This window comes from Euwallacea fornicatus, unplaced genomic scaffold (genome assembly GCF_040115645.1).
Source record: "Euwallacea fornicatus isolate EFF26 unplaced genomic scaffold, ASM4011564v1 scaffold_69, whole genome shotgun sequence".
Classification (NCBI taxonomy): domain Eukaryota; kingdom Metazoa; phylum Arthropoda; class Insecta; order Coleoptera; family Curculionidae; genus Euwallacea; species Euwallacea fornicatus.
In genome coordinates this window covers 527,619-534,309 of record NW_027096037.1, presented here as the reverse complement: position 1 = coordinate 534,309, position 6,691 = coordinate 527,619, and positions in this window count along the sequence as shown.

Below are 6,691 nucleotides of genomic sequence, written 5' to 3'. Positions count from 1 at the left end.
TACTATTTTTCTTGGAAATTCAACTAGATGCAAAGTTGATGTGTTGTGAATCTTAAAGGCCTTCGTATAGCTGATTAATTTGACACATTGTTTAAGGAATTTGGTACTAATTGTCCGTAGTTATCGAGTTTCAGAGTTTGAAAAGTCATAAAAGTTGTGGGTTCGAGTACACAAAGTACTATTTTTCTTGGAAATTCAACTAGATGCAAAGTTGATGTGTTGTGAATCTTAAAGGCCTTCGTATAGCTGATTAATTTGACACATTGTTTAAGGAATTTGGTACTAATTGTCCGTAGTTATCGAGTTTCAGAGTTTGAAAAGTCATAAAAGTTGTGTGTTCGAGTACACAAAGTACTATTTTTCTTGGAAATTCAACTAGATGCAAAGTTGATGTGTTATGAATCTTAAAGGCCTCGTAGTGCTGATTAATTTGACACTTTGTTTAAGGAATTTGGTCCTCATTTTCCGTAGTTATCGAGTTTCAGTATTTGAAAAGTCCCAAAAGTTGTGTGTTCGAGTACACAAAGTACTATTTTTCTTGGAAATTCAACTAGATGCAAAGTTGATGTGTTATGAATCTTAAAGGCCTCGTAGTGCTGATTAATTTGACACTTTGTTTAAGGAATTTGGTCCTCATTTTCCGTAGTTATCGAGTTTCAGTATTTGAAAAGTCCCAAAAGTTGTGTGTTCGAGTACACAAAGTACTATTTTTCTTGGAAATTCATCAAGATGCAAAGATGATGTGTTGTGACATTTTAAAGGCCTCGAAGAGCTGATTAATTTGACACTTTGTTTAAGGAATTTGGTCCTCATTTTCCGTAGTTATCGTGTTTCAGAGTTTGAAAAGTCCCAAAAGTTGTGTGTTCGAGTACACAAAGTACTATTTTTCTTGGAAATTCAACTAGATGCAAAGTTGATGTGTTGTGAATCTTAAAGGCCTTCGTATAGCTGATTAATTTGACACATTGTTTAAGGAATTTGGTACTAATTGTCCGTAGTTATCGAGTTTCAGAGTTTGAAAAGTCATAAAAGTTGTGGGTTCGAGTACACAAAGTACTATTTTTCTTGGAAATTCAACTAGATGCAAAGTTGATGTGTTGTGAATCTTAAAGGCCTTCGTATAGCTGATTAATTTGACACATTGTTTAAGGAATTTGGTACTAATTGTCCGTAGTTATCGAGTTTCAGAGTTTGAAAAGTCATAAAAGTTGTGTGTTCGAGTACACAAAGTACTATTTTTCTTGGAAATTCAACTAGATGCAAAGTTGATGTGTTATGAATCTTAAAGGCCTCGTAGTGCTGATTAATTTGACACTTTGTTTAAGGAATTTGGTACTCATTTTCCTTAGTTATCGAGTTTCAGAGTTTGAAAAGTCATAAAAGTTGTGTGTTCGAGTACACAAAGTACTATTTTTCTTGGAAATTCAACTAGATGCAAAGATGATGTGTTGTGAATCTTAAAGGCCTCGTAGTGCTGATTAATTTGACACTTTGTTTAAGGAATTTGGTCCTCATTTTCCGTAGTTATCGTGTTTCAGAGTTTGAAAAGTCCCAAAAGTTGTGTGTTCGAGTACACAAAGTACTATTTTTCTTGGAAATTCAACTAGATGCAAAGATGATGTGTTGTGAATCTTAAAGGCCTCGTAGTGCTGATTAATTTGACACTTTGTTTAAGGAATTTGGTCCTAATTTTCCGTAGTTATCGAGTTTCAGTATTTGAAAAGCCCCAAAAGTTGTGTGTTCGAGTGCACAAAGTACTATTTTCCTTGGCAATTCAACTAGATGCAAAGTTGATGTGTTGTGAATCTTAAAGGCCTCGTAGTGCTGATTAATTTGACACTTTGTTTAAGGAATTTGGTCCTCATTTTCCGTAGTTATCGTGTTTCAGAGTTTGAAAAGTCCCAAAAGTTGTGTGTTCGAGTACACAAAGTACTATTTTTCTTGGAAATTCAACTAGATGCAAAGATGATGTGTTGTGAATCTTAAAGGCCTCGTAGTGCTGATTAATTTGACACTTTGTTTAAGGAATTTGGTCCTCATTTTCCGTAGTTATCGTGTTTCAGAGTTTGAAAAGTCCCAAAAGTTGTGTGTTCGAGTACACAAAGTACTATTTTTCTTGGAAATTCAACTAGATGCAAAGTTGATGCGTTGTGAATCTTAAAGGCCTCGTAGTGCTGATTAATTTGACACTTTGTTTAAGGAATTTGGTACTCATTTTCCGTAGTTATCGAGTTTCAGTATTTGAAAAGTCCCAAAAGTTGTGTGTTCGAGTACACAAAGTACTATTTTTCTTGGAAATTCAACTAGATGCAAAGTTGATGTGTTGTGAATCTTAAAGGCCTCGTAGTGCTGATTAATTTGACACTTTGTTTAAGGAATTTGGTACTCATTTTCCGTAGTTATCGAGTTTCAGTATTTGAAAAGGCCCAAAAGTTGTGTGTTCGAGTACACAAAGTACTATTTTTCTTGGAAATTCAACTAGATGCAAAGTTGATGTGTTGTGAATCTTAAAGGCCTCGTAGTGCTGATTAATTTGACACTTTGTTTAAGGAATTTGGTCCTCATTTTCCGTAGTTATCGAGTTTCAGTATTTGAAAAGTCCCAAAAGTTGTGTGTTCGAGTACACAAAGTACTATTTTTCTTGGAAATTCATCAAGATGCAAAGATGATGTGTTGTGACATTTTAAAGGCCTCGAAGAGCTGATTAATTTGACACTTTGTTTAAGGAATTTGGTACTCATTTTCCGTAGTTATCGAGTTTCAGAGTTTGAAAAGTCATAAAAGTTGTGTGTTCGAGTACACAAAGTACTATTTTTCTTGGAAATTCATCAAGATGCAAAGATGATGTGTTGTGACATTTTAAAGGCCTCGAAGAGCTGATTAATTTGACACTTTGTTTAAGGAATTTGGTACTCATTTTCCGTAGTTATCGAGTTTCAGAGTTTGAAAAGTCATAAAAGTTGTGGGTTCGAGTACACAAAGTACTATTTTTCTTGGAAATTCATCAAGATGCAAAGATGATGTGTTGTGACATTTTAAAGGCCTCGAAGAGCTGATTAATTTGACACTTTGTTTAAGGAATTTGGTACTCATTTTCCGTAGTTATCGAGTTTCAGAGTTTGAAAAGTCATAAAAGTTGTGTGTTCGAGTACACAAAGTACTATTTTTCTTGGAAATTCATCAAGATGCAAAGATGATGTGTTGTGACATTTTAAAGGCCTCGAAGAGCTGATTAATTTGACACTTTGTTTAAGGAATTTGGTACTCATTTTCCGTAGTTATCGAGTTTCAGAGTTTGAAAAGTCATAAAAGTTGTGGGTTCGAGTACACAAAGTACTATTTTTCTTGGAAATTCAACTAGATGCAAAGTTGATGTGTTGTGAATCTTAAAGGCCTTCGTATAGCTGATTAATTTGACACATTGTTTAAGGAAGTTGGTACTAATTGTCCGTAGTTATCGAGTTTCAGAGTTTGAAAAGTCATAAAAGTTGTGTGTTCGAGTACACAAAGTACTATTTTTCTTGGAAATTCAACTAGATGCAAAGTTGATGTGTTATGAATCTTAAAGGCCTCGTAGTGCTGATTAATTTGACACTTTGTTTAAGGAATTTGGTACTCATTTTCCTTAGTTATCGAGTTTCAGAGTTTGAAAAGTCATAAAAGTTGTGTGTTCGAATACACAAAGTACTATTTTTCTTGGAAATTCAACTAGATGCAAAGATGATGTGTTGTGACATTTTAAAGGCCTCGAAGAGCTGATTAATTTGACACTTTGTTTAAGGAATTTGGTCCTCATTTTCCGTAGTTATCGTGTTTCAGAGTTTGAAAAGTCCCAAAAGTTGTGTGTTCCAGTACACAAAGTACTATTTTTCTTGGAAATTCAACTAGATGCAAAGATGATGTGTTGTGAATCTTAAAGGCCTTCGTATAGCTGATTAATTTGACACATTGTTTAAGGAATTTGGTACTAATTGTCCGTAGTTATCGAGTTTCAGAGTTTGAAAAGTCATAAAAGTTGTGTGTTCGAGTACACAAAGTACTATTTTTCTTGGAAATTCAACTAGATGCAAAGATGATGTGTTGTGAATCTTAAAGGCCTCGTAGTGCTGATTAATTTGACACTTTGTTTAAGGAATTTGGTCCTCATTTTCCGTAGTTATCGTGTTTCAGAGTTTGAAAAGTCCCAAAAGTTGTGTGTTCGAGTACACAAAGTACTATTTTTCTTGGAAATTCAACTAGATGCAAAGATGATGTGTTGTGAATCTTAAAGGCCTCGTAGTGCTGATTAATTTGACACTTTGTTTAAGGAATTTGGTCCTAATTTTCCGTAGTTATCGAGTTTCAGTATTTGAAAAGCCCCAAAAGTTGTGTTCGAGTGCACAAAGTACTATTTTCCTTGGCAATTCAACTAGATGCAAAGTTGATGTGTTGTGAATCTTAAAGGCCTCGTAGTGCTGATTAATTTGACACTTTGTTTAAGGAATTTGGTACTCATTTTCCGTAGTTATTGAGTTTCAGTATTTGAAAAGTCCCAAAAGTTGTGTGTTCGAGTACACAAAGTACTATTTTTCTTGGAAATTCAACTAGATGCAAAGTTGATGTGATGTGAATCTTAAAGGCCTCGTAGTGCTGATTAATTTGACACTTTGTTTAAGGAATTTGGTCCTAATTTTCCGTAGTTATCGAGTTTCAGTATTTGAAAAGCCCCAAAAGTTGTGTGTTCGAGTGCACAAAGTACTATTTTCCTTGGCAATTCAACTAGATGCAAAGTTGATGTGTTGTGAATCTTAAAGGCCTCGTAGTGCTGATTAATTTGACACTTTGTTTAAGGAATTTGGTACTCATTTTCCGTAGTTATTGAGTTTCAGTATTTGAAAAGTCCCAAAAGTTGTGTGTTCGAGTACACAAAGTACTATTTTTCTTGGAAATTCAACTAGATGCAAAGTTGATGTGATGTGAATCTTAAAGGCCTCGTAGTGCTGATTAATTTGACACTTTGTTTAAGGAATTTGGTCCTCATTTTCCGTAGTTATCGTGTTTCAGAGTTTGAAAAGTCCCAAAAGTTGTGTGTTCGAGTACACAAAGTACTATTTTTCTTGGAAATTCAACTAGATGCAAAGATGATGTGTTGTGAATCTTAAAGGCCTCGTAGTGCTGATTAATTTGACACTTTGTTTAAGGAATTTGGTCCTCATTTTCCGTAGTTATCGAGTTTCAGTATTTGAAAAGTCCCAAAAGTTGTGTGTTCGAGTACACAAAGTACTATTTTTCTTGGAAATTCAACTAGATGCAAAGATGATGTGTTGTGAATCTTAAAGGCCTCGTAGTGCTGATTAATTTGACACTTTGTTTAATTTATTTGGTCCTCATTTTCCGTAGTTATCGAGTTTCAGTATTTGAAAAGCCCCAAAAGTTGTGAGTTCGAGTACTCAAAGTACTATTTTTCTTGGAAACTCAACTAGATGCAAAGATAATGAGTTGTGAATCTTAAAGGCCACGTATAGCTGATTAATTTGACACATTGTTTAAGGAATTTGGTCCTCATTTTCCGTAGTTATCGAGTTTCAGTATTTGAAAAGTCCCAAAAGTTGTGTGTTCGAGTACACAAAGTACTATTTTTCTTGGAAATTCAACTAGATGCAAAGTTGATGTGTTGTGAATCTTAAAGGCCTCGTAGTGCTGATTAATTTGACACTTTGTTTAAGGAATTTGGTACTCATTTTCCGTAGTTATCGAGTTTCAGTATTTGAAAAGGCCCAAAAGTTGTGTGTTCGAGTACACAAAGTACTATTTTTCTTGGAAATTCAAGTAGATGCAAAGTTGATGTGTTGTGAATCTTAAAGGCCTCGTAGTGCTGATTAATTTGACACTTTGTTTAAGGAATTTGGTCCTCATTTTCCGTAGTTATCGAGTTTCAGTATTTGAAAAGTCCCAAAAGTTGTGTGTTCGAGTACACAAAGTACTATTTTTCTTGGAAATTCATCAAGATGCAAAGATGATGTGTTGTGACATTTTAAAGGCCTCGAAGAGCTGATTAATTTGACACTTTGTTTAAGGAATTTGGTACTCATTTTCCGTAGTTATCGAGTTTCAGAGTTTGAAAAGTCATAAAAGTTGTGTGTTCGAGTACACAAAGTACTATTTTTCTTGGAAATTCATCAAGATGCAAAGATGATGTGTTGTGACATTTTAAAGGCCTCGAAGAGCTGATTAATTTGACACTTTGTTTAAGGAATTTGGTACTCATTTTCCGTAGTTATCGAGTTTCAGAGTTTGAAAAGTCATAAAAGTTGTGGGTTCGAGTACACAAAGTACTATTTTTCTTGGAAATTCATCAAGATGCAAAGATGATGTGTTGTGACATTTTAAAGGCCTCGAAGAGCTGATTAATTTGACACTTTGTTTAAGGAATTTGGTACTCATTTTCCGTAGTTATCGAGTTTCAGAGTTTGAAAAGTCATAAAAGTTGTGTGTTCGAGTACACAAAGTACTATTTTTCTTGGAAATTCATCAAGATGCAAAGATGATGTGTTGTGACATTTTAAAGGCCTCGAAGAGCTGATTAATTTGACACTTTGTTTAAGGAATTTGGTACTCATTTTCCGTAGTTATCGAGTTTCAGAGTTTGAAAAGTCATAAAAGTTGTGGGTTCGAGTACACAAAGTACTATTTTTCTTGGAAATTCAACTAG